Below are 15203 nucleotides of genomic sequence, written 5' to 3'. Positions count from 1 at the left end.
GAAGAGAATCTCATGGGGATGTTTGTGTGTGATGGAGAAGGTGATGATGCCTTGTAATCTGATCACCAGACTCGTGTATTCACCATGCGTTCGGGAATCGATCAGCCCACAGGGCTCCAGAATACATGGTGGATTAATACCGTAATGGGGTGAGTGTCTTGAGACTGAGACACTCTCCTCCTCTGTGATTGCCCTGTCTATTCAGAATTCAGTTCCCCAGGCAAAAACCGTTCGTCTGTTTGGCGTTACTTCATTCATCCATTCACAAACTGAATATTTAAGGAACAAGTTACAAAAGCCAACGAGGCCCAACGCACGCGGAGAGAAACGGCCAGAGGCCATCACGTCCTCCGCTGGTTCCAAAAGGAGACACAGCTAGCGACGCCCTTAATGTATGTGTTTGGTTTCGTGTACGTTCTTTCATTTAAGTTTGTATTTTTTGTTTGCAAAATTAAGAAAGGTAATAATTAAGACAATTAGGCGCTATTAGGCATCACATCAGCGTGCATAAAAACTGAAATCCACTTTTGCTGTTCTCAATTTGTACCGAAGAACGAGAGGGGAACTGTTAAAGTGGTGCCTATGTGGTAGCGGAATTTTCATATCCACCCTACAATGTCCCACAGCACATCCCCTTGTGTATTGGGAATATCTTCCGAGGATAGTATCAGAACCGATGGGGTGGAGATGTGAACTCATAAACGCCCATGGAACCAAACACCCTATATGTTTAGTACCGTGGGTGTTTATTGAATAAACGTAAGGGTGGCAATTTTCCCCATCCCCAACAAGTACTCGGGCTCCCCAACTCAACGGGGTCAAGTATGGGGAGGTATTTTGGAGGGGTAAGGGTCGGGGATGGAACTATCCTTGAATCCTCAACCAGGTTTGGGGATGGGGATGGGGAATGCAATCCTTGCCCCAACCCATCCCCAATTAATAAATATATAATTGTATATAATATAATATTATATAGTATTTATATTATAATATTATAATATTATATTATTATTCATTTATTTAATTATTTTAAAGATTAAAACTTAAAAAAAAAAACACTCGACACTTAGAGGTTAGAGTCTTCAACAAACACAGACAGAGAACTCTGAACCGTGAACCCTAGTTAGTCTTCGCCGCCGATTGTCGTTGCTATCGCTTGTCGCCACTCGCCTGTCAAACATCGGACGTCTATCGTCACTGACTACCGGTCTACCACTCAAGTCTCGACAGAGGATAGAGATACTTAGAAGAAAGAACTGAAACTTAGTCTCAGTCTCTCAAACTACTAGTCTATCGTCACCAACAACGGTCGCTTGTCGGACTCTCTCGTCGCCGGCCTCAACTTGCAATGGTCCTCTCTCTCTTTCTCTATCTTAGTCTCAGTCTTTCTCTTTCTCTTAGTCTCTCTTCTTGTGGATTCGGGTCTTCGACGGGGAATTAATCCCCATCGGGGTCAATGATGTAGAGGGATTTCTTTCCCCAATAGGGATCGGGGACGAGGATGGGGGGTGATTTGGGGGTTGGGGTCGGGGATGGAAAATGTAATCCTCGCCCTGAACCCGCCCCGTTGCCATTCCTATATAAACATTACTTTAAACGCTTTTTGTTATTATTGTTTGGTTGGGATTTTTCAATAAACACTTGATATATCAAGTTATTTTTCAACTCAGCAATAGTCATATAGGTGATTAGTGTGGCACTTTTATTTATTTATAAATATATTTTTATAAATTTGTTATATTATTTATTTTTTATAAAAAATCATGTATATATGATGAAAATAATTAAATAATATTTGTATTTTTTGTTTTTACTTTATTTAAATTAATATGTTTTATTTTTTTAATAATTTATTAATTTTTAAAGAAAATAAATTGAATCAGATCAGATCTCCATATTACTGATAAGATTCAAATTCAAATCAAATCTTATCAATTTCAATCGAATCTTCGAATTGGATGGATCTGATAGAAACAATATCAAATTGAATTCAAATATATCCTTATTCAAATCCGATCCGATCCGATCCATTTACATCCATAATTTTAAGGCTAGAACTACAGTTAACCATTGAAGAGCCTCTTGGCTGGTATGAACCAAGTTAAATTGATATTAGCTCTGTCATCTTATGTGGTTCTCAATTAAAGTTTGAAGTTCTCGTCCATAACAGGTGTTTTATGTGGATACTTTTTAGGTTTCATATTATATTAGAAGTAATAGATAAGGGGAGACTTGCGGGAAAGATTAGGATCGACAGCGGTCTTACTGGCATCAATAACTGCGAGAACAGGAGATACATAGGCGGAAGTTTTCTCCTGATATGACCATGGCGCAATTTCTCCTCATACGAGAGGTTAGGGTTTCTGTGAAATAGAGATAACTCTTCTCCTGAGTCTTTTAGGTCTGCGATGCATTGGATCAATCACCTCAGGCTGTCACATCAATTTCATGTTTCCGACACAATAATAAAAAATACAGTATGGGCAAAGAGTTTTAACCAATCAAAACCTATCCAAACGCTTTATGAATTCAATTGACCGTTACAAGTTTTTCGGTATCATATCTTTGTTATATCATAGTTGAACCTGATTTCAATAAATAAGTAAACTAAAGATTGTTTCAAGGCTCGATAAAAGCCCATACCCTAACTATGCAGATGTGGCAGCGTTTTTCTAAGAAACGCACATAAAACCAAACATGCGGTCGTGGGATTTTCCAAACATGCGTTTTTCCAACAAGTGTTTCCCTATTCCTGTTGCAGTGATGTGTGTCCACCTCATCAAATTCTTTCAACTTTTTTTCTTTTTTTCTTTCACTTTTGCGTGGGATTTTTACCATTTACCAACAAAAGATATTTGGGGGGAATGGATTCTGCACAAGTGCACAAATGACAGCAGAAAACTTTAGAGCTGAGGAAAAAAAACATGCACCGTTACCGATAATACATGTTGCCATGTTGGGGGGAGATGGTGACTTCCCTGATTTTCTATTTCTCAGTGCTTCATATACACAGAGCGCGCCTCACAGCCACATCCCATTCTGTATTGAGAATATTTTTCTATGAATAATAAATATAAGTATGAAATATGTTCCTATTGTGTGGTTAGAACATACTCTAAGATGTGGGAGGTGCGGAATAGATCCAGACTCATCTTGGAGCCTTGGTTGGGTTTTCTTTCGGTGGTGCATTGGGTAGGGCCATATAGGTTGGGAGGAGGAAGAAGGGACCTTTCTCCTCTCTATTTCTTGAATTTTGAATTTACACAGTACTGTTGGATTGAGACTGGATCTGCTCTTCACACCTGGCGCCTCACATGCACATCCTATGAAAATATCTCCCGTACTTATTAATTATTATTCACGGGAAATGTTCTCAATGTATGGTAGATGTACCTGTGAGGCACCCATTTGTGAGGAACAGATCCCATCACGGTTGGATTGACACTCACAATAGTACATTACTGACCCCAAGTCCAACAACACAAGCTTAGGGGTTTCAATGTAACGGTTTTGGGCTAGAGCCCATCTAAATCAAAATCAATTTAAATAGATTGGATGGACTAATAAAAATATATATTAAATTGGTCTGTCTAAACTTACTGGTTCAAAGTATTTATTGGATTGGATCGGATTGTGGCAATATCCAATTCATTGGTAGAGGATAAGAATACAAATACCAATGGACGAGGTTTGGGTTAGATTCAATCTAAATTAAAATTAATTTGAACAAATTAGACTAATCTAAAATGATCTTCATTAGATTGGATTGGACTTCATCCATATGGACTCATTTAGACCGTATTCTATTAAACCAAATCCAGTCCAATTGACATCCAACACCTTCAAGCCTCCTCTATGGCTCTGTCCCCAGTCCTCCCTCCTCCCCGAAATCGGATTCAGTACTGACACTGTTCTCACAGCTCTTTTAAGTCATACAATGAAAAATGAAAACATCTCCCATAAATAAAAAGGTACAAATATGGAGATATTCCCGTTATACGACCGAAAAGGCTGCGAAAACGATGTAAGCACAATATTGTGAGCACCAAATTCGCTCTCCTCCCCTTCCAAATCCAACCCAGCGGTGGAACTTCTAACTCAAGGGTTGGGCCGGGCCGGTTTAGAAGAAGAACGAAACGGGACGGGTTGGAATGCATGATTCACTGCACAGAAAAAGAGGATTAATAAAAAAAAAAAAAAAGGAAAAAGAAGACAAATGACCCGATGAGCAGGGAGAGAGAGAAAGAGACACATCATACTCACACCATATGGCGCGGGACCACTCCCAGGATTGGGAGAGAAATAAAAAAGGAGGAAGGATAAACATTGGAAGAGACGGACACAAGTGGAGCACTTGGCCGTACTACGTGTGTGTTTTGAGTCTTTTGTTGTGGATTTGGTATGTGTGTGTGAATCGGGATGCTGCTGCTGCTGCTGCTCCCGCCTGACTCCTGTGGCGTGGGCGGAGAGAGACTGAGAGTGAGAGGTGTTGGGTGGGAGACGGCTATACTTATTTTTCGTGGAAATAGATCGTTCGGCCCATTCTTTTGCCAACCGTGCCCCAAAATCTGCCGGCAAAAGCCGAAAAGCCCGGTTTCTGAGCGAGAGCTGCCACGCTGGTGGTTGCCACCTTGTTACGGTTCAGCACAGGCTTAGCCTTGCCTACGCTTGGCAGGCTTACGTTAGGGACATGCCCGTCATTTTCGCCTGTAAGATTTTTGGGAGAACTGATGTCATCTTCAGGCAGACCACCAGAAGCTTAACGTACTCTTTGAGGAGGGGTGGTCGACCTCCTTGGGTGCCTAACCTTGGCACTCCTAGACCTTCATCCCCTTGCGGGGCGGCCCTGGTTAACGGCTAGCATGGCTACCAGGGTTCCTCATGGGCGCACACTTGCTCATGGGGACAGTGTTGGACCGGCACTGCGCTACCGATACTCAAGGGAGGCTTGGCATGCGGGCCTGGTTCAAGCATGTCCCTTCACTTCGCCAGCCCCTTGCCCAAGCTGAGTGAGCTACCCCGTTGCCCTTAGCGCACGGGTGTGTTCCGGCCCAAGCGGTTGCCTATCATCAGGGCACACAGGTGCCTGTCATCATCGGCATACAGGAGACCCTTCACATCGGTGCCAAGTCACCTTATCGGCGCATGGTCGCCTTCCATGATGGTTGTCCCCCTTTAGCACGTAAGCGGCGCCTCCCATGGACCGGTCTGAGCCAGGAGAGTGCCCCGGCCATTGGACTTGAGGTCATGATCCAGTGCTACTGACGTTGGTGGAGCCATCCCATCGGGCAACTCCTAGCCTCTAAGCGCAGAAAGGCTTGTCCTGGCCTGCCTTGGCCAGGACGCCGCACGGGTTTCTTCCGCTGTAGAACTACCCCCGTGACAACCTGCTTATTCCCCAGTTTGCCCACCAACCATTTGATAATATTCGGTAGTTGAGAAGATGCCCAAGCCCTGTCATCGACAATACTTCCTGAGCGGACTGGCACCTTAACGTCGGATTGGCACCTTAACGTATTTCCCCTGTGTTGGTACGGTTTCACGTGCAGCTTGTATCTGCTTGCTGAGCGGACTCGGCTTTCGATGGAGTAGTTACTTACTTGCTTGCTCCTTTCTCTCTCTGTTCTCATGGCACATGGGTTTTTTATTTTTTTATGGTTTGGGGGCTCAAAAAGCCTACTTAGGCTAGGCGTAGGTTTCTGCTCTGTCCGAGGAATTCAAAATGATATCTCTCTGTTCGGGAGGTCATTTCAAGAGTTAGCATTTCCTGTTATTATATTGGGAAAATGTGGGCTACCAAATACCGATACTTGGGATTGGACCCAGCTACAAAACCAAGGAGACCACAGACTTTGGAGAGAAGAAGATGCATGAAGAGAAGGAAAGGGATATGAGTATGACTTTCAAACTTTGAAGATTCCAAGTGGGTGGGAATATTATTAGAGAATAAAGTGTTTGTTTTGTGCCCAGAATCTCCCTTATTAAGATAATTGGTTCTGTCGCAAAGCCCTAAGCCCATCATCTGCATCATCATCACCATCTCAGAATAGAACGAACACAGAAGCATTAAGCATTATCTTCTGAGATTTGTGTCTGCCAATAGACGAATGGCCTCATATTTCGCACACAGCTTTTAATGCTTGGAGATGCTGGTAAGGTGAATGTCAGTTAAAACAGTTTCATGTCGGCAGGAGCATCCAAATTCTTTGAATTGTTTCCACTTTCCACCCAAGTGGGCTTGTGCCCACTGCCCAGTGCCCAAGTTCCAACGCCAATGCCACGCCTCCTCAGCCCTCACAGTTAACATTAATTCATTAAACGTTGCCACAGAGAAGTACAAAGCAACCAGCTCTCTTGGCTCAATCCATCCATATGGGTGAAGACTGAGAACCTGAGGAGGCCCACAGCAATAAATTGAACACAACCCTACACTGATATGCTGCTTTGCTTTCCTCTGGAATCTGCTTTACCTAACACGAGTTGGAAAACTCAGCGAGTTAACTCGTGTTTTCCAGTCTACTAGTAGTGCTGGAAACCAAAATCATCAATCATGGTAACCACCAGGAGCACAGTTGGTACAACTAAAGAAACCCATGACTTGTCTGGGCTCACAAACCGTTTCACCTGTTTGTTGTTGGTCCCAACTGGATGAAACCAGATGACAGACAGAACTCTGGATTACTTTACAACTCATAGGCCATAGCCCTTGTTAAAGGCTTAAAGCAAAGTTGGGGTCTCTTAATTTTGGCTTAAAACGTGAAGAAAGCACCAAAAAAAAAGAAAGCATGAAGCCACGAACACACAGTTACAAGAAAACGAAACATCTCCAGCTCCAGGATCCTTTAGGCCGGTCTAAGAACTAAGAACCAATCTAGATTCTTTGTGTATTATCTGCCAACGCATGCTTCAGCTTTCAGTACCGTACTTGCAGCACTTTTGGTTTCCACAGGTTCATTCATTCATTGTGTTGTGTTGGGCTTCACTACCATGAAAGAAGAAAGCAAACAAGTACAGTGAGGAAATTAAATCATAGTTTAAACAGGTAATTTTGTACATAAAAGGAATCGCTTTTGTCATTTCATGGTTTGATACCACTTGCACATGCAACCAAGCTCCATTTCCTTTGTTAATTCCATAAAAACCAGAGGCTTCTATGGGAATCTTGGTTGTTCATGAGCAGCTATTTAATTTCTCTTGTACCCAGTATCTCCCTGACCCAGATGTACGTTTTGTCTCCTTTTGTTTTTTTAATTTCTGTTTCTAATTGATGCCATGCATATCGGGAGGTCTCTGGTTGGCCGAGTGCTCTCTGATTTCTATGGTATAGGAAATAACTAATAAGAATTTGGGAAAGGAGATTCTTTGTTTTAGTATCTTATGTGCTATAAAATGCATCTGCATTAGCTTTATCTTCGCACATATTCTCGAACACAAGAATGAAGAATCCCGTTCTGCATTGTATTATTCCACAATTGCCAATGGGTGGACCTTCCCCATTGATGCAGAATATGCAGAGCTCATTTGATACTCCAACAGTTGATTAGACACAAGCAAAAATGTCAAACCAGAAGGATTTGATGAATTGGACTCTTCCATTGTGCGACTTCTGCTTATGGATAACCAGCTGAGGCCTAAGAGGTAAGAGCTGACCCATTTGCTGAACTCTGGAATGTTACTGAAGCCATGGATAGGTTGTGCAGGATAAACCCTCTAAACCTATTGGCTGTAGCCATGCCAACATTTCACAGGATCCTACTTGTAACAAAGCACAGAAAATACTCTCTTTGGAAGTGATAAGACAAAATGTTGGGCAGTCGTGATGAATTGGATTGAAACATTGGACTTCTGATTGTAAGGAAGAATGGATGAACCACCAGTTGACCACAAAAGGGACAAACAGAGTTTTTTCATAGTGGGGTGTTATCTACTGTTACGATCAAAAGAGCTTGTCAGTTGAGTGGAATTAGTAACTTAACCACAGACTATACATGAGGGGTGACAAAGGTTGTGCTTCGATAAGCTTTAGGGTTTGCGGTTTTAACAGAGGCCCAATTTCAGGGTTTGTGTTTTGGGGTTTGGAAGTGCTTTGGCTTTAGATTATTATGTTTTGAAAAGCAACTCTGATCCAAACGCTCAAAATACTTTTTGTCTCAATATTGTTTTCCACAGGTAAAAGCTTATCCAAACGGAAGTTAATAGGTAAACCGGAGAGGAGGCACAAGCAATTTACCCATAAAGAAATGGTACCACATCTGCCTTCACTAATAAAGGGAAATTTGTATCAAGCACTGATACTAGATAAATATCTTGCAATGGCTGCTCCCACAAAGAATTGTCTCCATGAATGTTTTGCCTCTAAACAATCTCCATGAACGATTTATTCATTACTTTTATGAAGCGAAAAACTTGGGCAACAAATTGGGTTGCCCAATTTAAAGAATTTCAATTACATAGGGCTCAGATTAGGGTTTGAGCCCATTAAAAATTTTACAAATTCTCAGCCCAATCTGACCCAAATTGCACCTCTAGCGAAAACAATGGCCAATCATCCTTAAGAAAAGCATACTTTCATCAAGGCCCTAATAAATGGCAATTTTCTTACATGGCTTTCCAAAAAGAATCCTAATTCTTGCCACCATGGTGAGGCTGAACTATGATTCTTATCAAAATATAACACAAGTGTAGCAATTTTCAATTCATCTCATTGAGAGTGAAATTGTCAAAACCCACATCTGTGGCCTTCAGCACAAAATGTCAAATCTTGCTATAGGGCACTCCCCATGATGGTTAGGGGATTCCCCATTTCTCTCCGACCATGTGTAGTTATGACATCAACAATTTGGATAAATGGAGAGAGTCGTCACTCGTCAATCAAAGAGAGATGTATTTCAATCAACTCATAATACCTATCCAATTTCAAGACTGGGAGTCTTTTCACTTATGAGCCAAAAGCCACTTAAGAGTTGATTATTTATAGGAACCTGAGCCAATTAATTTGCTATTGTGAATCAGTAGTCTGTTATTTATGCAAAGTTGGGTCTCTTAGTTGTGTTTGGCCCAAGTTGAAGGAGGTTACCACTTAACACTGTATGCAAGAGGTAATGTTTTAGTATGCATTTTTGGTTAAGGAACGGAATCCATTTAGTGTGAACTCTCCTTTCATCTTCCTTGTGAGATTAAGAAGAGGTTTAGCTCCCCCTTCTAGTAAATAGAATTTGGCTCTTTTATTTTTAATTCTTATATATATTATCACAATTTGGCCCCTTGCTGTGTTTAAATAATCAGTACAAGACTACAAGAGCCAGAAGAGAAGAGGGAGTAAGTGAAATGAAGCATGAAACCAGGATCAGGCATCTCATGGTGGTGCATCGTTGACCAGCCCTCAACCATTTTCTCCAATTACAAATGGATAGCACTTGCTCTTCTGTGTGAAATAGTGAAGAAAGTCAGAAGGAAAGGACACAGAATATTCTATTCTATCATGATCCGAAGATGATGCTACCTCCCTCCCCATGGAGCTCAGGTGGTTCAATTCAGATGGGGATAACCGAGCTTGATTTTGCACCACTTAGAGGACACAACCCATTGTGTGGGGTCTTCACTCTTCAGGCAAAGTAGTTTTTAGCTCCTATGATGAGGGGGGAGAGAGAGAGAGAGTATTGTTATTTCCATTCAATTTGGAAGGTGAGACACCTGAGTGCAAGTGATGAAGAGAAAAATCCGACAGCCCAATGTCCTTATTGGAGTTCACTGTAGAGTATAATATCCAATTTGGGTGGAAAGAGTTTGAATTTTGAAGAACAAGGGGAGCTCTTTAAGTTGTGGCCCATGGGATGGGAGTATTAATCACTGGCTCACAGCTTTTGCAATTGGGAAACCAGAAATTAGGGCCATGTTTCGTTGGTTGCTCTATTCTGGACAATAATGGACAAGAATGATTGAATGAATAACATTAGTGTTTGGTTACGAAATTCTTGCCATGGGCCTTATTCTTTTTAGAATGAAAAGTCAGTCCATCCATAGCATAAAAATTGAGGTAGCCTGTAGCATGAAAAACAATCATGTTCCATCTTGCTCGTTTTCATTCTTTAAAGAAACTCTATGCCATTGGTCATAAACCGCCAGCGTAAGTTTACAAAAATCATCACCATAAATGTTTATTGGCGGATTGCCGTGGAAACTTATGCCAACGGGCATTGACTGCCAGCCGTCCACCAATAAACATCTATGCCGATGATTTTGGAGACCTAGGCCAGTGGTTTATGTCCACTAATACATTTTTTAAGAATGAAAATGAGCAATATAAGCACTTGCTGGTTTGATAAGAATTCATCTTTATGAAAAAAAAAATGTTTGATTCATAGCAATTATTTTACCCATTTTTATTCATTTTTGTCCATTTTAAAATTTCATCTTGGACAAAAATAAAAAAGAATGAAAATTGAATCAAACATAACCCTATTTTGTAGATTGAAGGACAGTAATGGAATGGATATTCATATGTCCACCCTTTGACCTCTCATGACATGACAGCCATTAGGGTACCCTGGATGTAAAGCCATTTGACTCTTAAACAAGAATACCGCCCTATTTGATGATCTGAACTGGGAGGCCCAAACCCCAGATGATGAACACCCAACTCCATCCCTTGGGTTGGAATGTTGACCTGTACCCAGACCAATCCAAGAATACTCTATCCTTCATTCCAAACTTCCAGTCTCAAATGGCAAAATCCAACCGTTGGATAGTTTTTCTTTATGGGTGGCAACAATAAGCCCAGTCCAGTCCACCGGCCCTATCTAAGCATTTTTTGACATATCCCGTTCCGGCCCAAGCCAGGCTGTATCCTTAGTAAAGTCCTAGCTTTTCTATTCTATGATGGCTGTTAGATCACATGGTTTTCAAAACTGGACCGGACCGGACAGTTAGACCGAAAAATCAGGATTTACCAAAAAATGTTGATTTGGTCAGCAAACCATTAACGTAGGCAGTCAAATCATTCAAACCGTCTACCGGTTTTGACGGTTTTTATTTTTTTGTCAGAATGGACCGTCCATTTGGTTCAAACGGTCGGACTGTTCGACCTAGGAACTGGACCATTGACCAGTTTTTTGTTCGGTTCAGTTTTAAAAACCTTGTTGATCAAATCCTAAAATAACACACTGTATCCTCACCTGTTACCTTTCCAATGGACAAGGCACACTCCTAAGGATATCTTGACTTGTGCATTTGAGCTTGGAGTCAACAAAGATCAAAGCATTTCAGAAACAACTCTGACAGTCCCTTCAATCTCATTTTGCATTTTGATGGATGGAAACTCCTATCAAAGCCCATAGGGGCCAACAATCGAGCTTTATACAATCACACTCCCTGTATTTTCTTTGTTAAGAATAAGAGCCTGTTTGGGAGGGTTGTAGCTTTGATTGAGCAGCGCAAAAATAACTTCACTGGAAAGTCGACTTCTTGACTTATGTAAGCGTAATTCTGGCTTTCTGGATTTTATACCAAACACAGCTTTTCATGTGGGGCCTTTCTTGCAATGCCAGAAGCGGCTGCATGAAAGCCCTTTCAAACAAGCACTAACTATTACTATAAAGCAAGGGGGAATCAGAATAGGCGATTTGGTCTGTGGGAATAAGGATCTGGAATAGGCCGTTCGACTCCAACTGTTTGGTTGAGTGGAATCAGAATTCCATTTTCATTCCTTCTGGAATGGCATTCTTCCATTTGAGGGAATGGCTTCCTTCTCTTGAAAATGAAATCTCATTTCAATTCCTGTCTAAACCAAACAAATTATGAGAATAGATCATTCTGATTCCAATTCCGAGATAATTCATTTCCAATTCTGATTCCATTTGTCGCTGCAAACCAAACGGACCCAAATGTCTAAACTTGATAAACTCCATTTTTCTATATCTGTGTCATATTGTTGAAATCAATCTCTAGGATTGATTTTGTTGAATAAGTTGCACAATTTTCTATACCGAACATTAAAAATAAATACTTATGTATTAAGCCTAAAAAGACTCATTTGCAAAATTACTTCTGTATTCTGTACATAAAACTTTAAACTAAAAATAATTTGACAAAAGTGTATGGACTCTCAAAGCATCCCATGAAGCTTTGTCCACTACAGTGTATGGACACTATGCTTATATATTGGGCATCCATTCGTAGGGCAATAGTGTATGGGCTCTCAACCCTGCCATGCAGTTTTTGTCCACTATTGGGAGGGTCTGTTAAGTGTTGTTACTCTGACACTTTAGAACAGATGAAAGAATACAGAGATGAATAGTTGGTTGCATCTCTAGCTATTTATCTTCATCTTCTGTTTGATATAATGAATCCAAACAAAAAGATTACAAAATGGGAATGCACTTGAAATTTGGAAATGGGCCTCCTACTGTATTCAGTTTCTTTGTTCTTCCCTGTCAACATGCATATTATGCCAGTAGACACAGCCAAGTTTGTTTCTAGTTATATACAGATTGTGAAGGTGTGATTGCATTCTCACATGTATGAGATTATTAGTATGTAATCCATTCATTCCTTGTAAATTCTAGCTGTTTGTGGGTGGCTGTGTGCAGGTTCTTCTCTTTTGTATTATGGAGGAAGGGGTACGCAATAATTTCGTTTGGTTTGAATGTTGTATTTTCACTAAATTGTCATGTCTAAGTTTTATATATACAAGTAATTTTCAATTCATTTTGTTTATAAAATATAATATTAAAGTTATTTTTAATTCATTTTATTAATAATCATTTAATGTTAGTCCAATTTATTTGTGCTATTATTGATATCCGATTATAATTTGAATTCAATCGAATCTGTTAGATATCCGATGAATATGATCCAACTCGAATTTGAATATAAAGAAATCAAATTTGGATCTGCCTATATCCGATTTGATTCGATCCATTTGCAGTCCTCAAATTGAATTACAATCCGGTGCCTGGAGTGAAGGGAGGAAGCATCAACAACGCTTAATTTATAACAGGATTAGTAACCAAAGAATTTGATGTCATATAGAAGAGCTTGTAGTAATAACAATAGGGAAAATCTATGATGCAGAAAAGATATGGTATGGAAAGAGCTTTGACCAATGAAAGCCCATCCATGAATTTTGATAAATAACACCTAATTCGCTATCACCTTTATAATTCCAATTTATTGGTCAAATGCTTTTCAGATATCATATCTTTTCCATATCATAGTACCCATAATAATATTGAACAACACAACGTTCCCTCACTACTTTTGTATAACTCTATCTGTACTCATCATCCTCCTGCATCCTACTCTTATGGTTACCTCCTGAATTATACATTAACCCAGGTTCACTTTGACAGAATTGTTCTTTGATGAAAATCGGGTGCAAGTAGGAGAGTCAATGGGTCGGTTTTGGGTTGGACTCCATCCAAATCAAAATCAATTTGGACGGATTGGACGGACCAACAAGGCATGTTGAATTTGGATGGACTGGATAGACCAATATGACATATCAGATTGGACCTAGTCTGTTTATAATGAATTTATATTGCATTGAGCCAATATATGATCCACACTGATAGAAGATAAGAACATAGATGTCAATGGACCAGGTTTGAGTTAAAACCAATCTAAATTAACAAGAATTTGAACAGATTGGACAGTCTCTAAACCAATCCAAAATGGTCCAAAATATTCATTAAACTGGATTGGACTAAATCCATTTGTAATGGACTCACATTGGACTGGATCGGATTGGACCAAATCCAGTCCAAAGACACCCCTAGGTGAGAGATTACATCCAAAAGTTGTTTGCAAGTTGTTTCGACTAGAATTTTTTTTGATGAATTGTTACATCCAAGAATTTTTTTGTTTCGACTAGAATTCTATTTAGGACAATCTACATTACATTCTTGAGAGGGCAACAATCTTCTCTTTCTCCTTTCCAATCATCTAATCCTACTATACATGGTACCTAGGATCAGTTGCGTTGAATCAATTGAGTCAACCTCTATAGGCTCTGTATAAACTCGATTAAGAACAATGATGAACCAATAGTAAGTTAACAATTTTTGTACCTTTGATTTATTTGTATCTATGAAAAATAATTGAGTCATCCATTTGTTTGTAACTATGATTTACATTTCTACCTCACTAAATTTGTACTTTTTGTCTCACTAGTAAATGGGCACATACGTTGTACTTAGAAATTCAAATTACAATAACAATTATTATTATTATTATTATTATTATTATTATTATTATTATTATTATTATTATTTATCAAGCATTTTGTTTAATATAATAAATATATAATATGAGAAAATGGAGATATGTTCAAACTTTTCTATACATTTTCTTATAAATTTTGGATTTTATATATTCTAAATTTTTTACTATTTAATTATAATGTCATGGGTTGGCTCATCTGGCTTTGATGTTTAAACTAGTTATTTTTAAAATTTTTATTATTATTTCATCATTAGTAAAAACAAGTTTTGTTTATTACGATGAATCAAGGTTTTAAAAGGCTAAAAGGCAGAGGTGAGGTGGTTGTGTCTCATAGGGGTGAACTTCTTATATTTTATATTTTATATTTTTTTATTCTATTATATATTTTCATCATTAATAAAACAATTTTTTCTATAAATTTTCTTTATGTTTTATATTTTATACTTTATTTATTTTTAAATTTTTGTTTTTTAATTATGGCATCAAGAGTTGGTCCATTTGACCCAAAATGGTTGAACTTCTTATCACCACCTAAACAATAATACGGTTTTGTTTTTTGGTTGATTTTAAAATATAAGTTTTTATACTATTAAGATGTCTTAAACATATAATCCAATAAGGGAGAATGGGAGTTAACATCTTAAATGCGAAACTTAATGAAATGGAATTGAATGTACTTAACAATAGTATTCAAATTACATTGTATGCCCTCACAATAAAGAGTGACTATATTCAAAAACACAAGATTATATTCATATTTTTTATAGTAGTATAGATATAGATTTGTAACCAGTACTTGTGCAAATTTTGCATTGCAAAAGTTTATACAAATTACCACCTTTCTCAAACATCAATTCTCTCTCATAGGGGTGTTCCTTATATGGTCCAAACTACCAAAGTGCACTGGGCCAAACTGAAATTGGTAGGTTGGTCTGGTCTGGTCTAGAGACTAGCCTTGAAAACAGCTTGTGTGGTCTAAGAAT

Source organism: Nelumbo nucifera, chromosome 4 (genome assembly GCF_055504915.1).
Source record: "Nelumbo nucifera cultivar China Antique chromosome 4, China Antique-T2T, whole genome shotgun sequence".
NCBI lineage: Eukaryota > Viridiplantae > Streptophyta > Magnoliopsida > Proteales > Nelumbonaceae > Nelumbo > Nelumbo nucifera.
Note: the sequence above shows the minus strand (reverse complement) of the source record.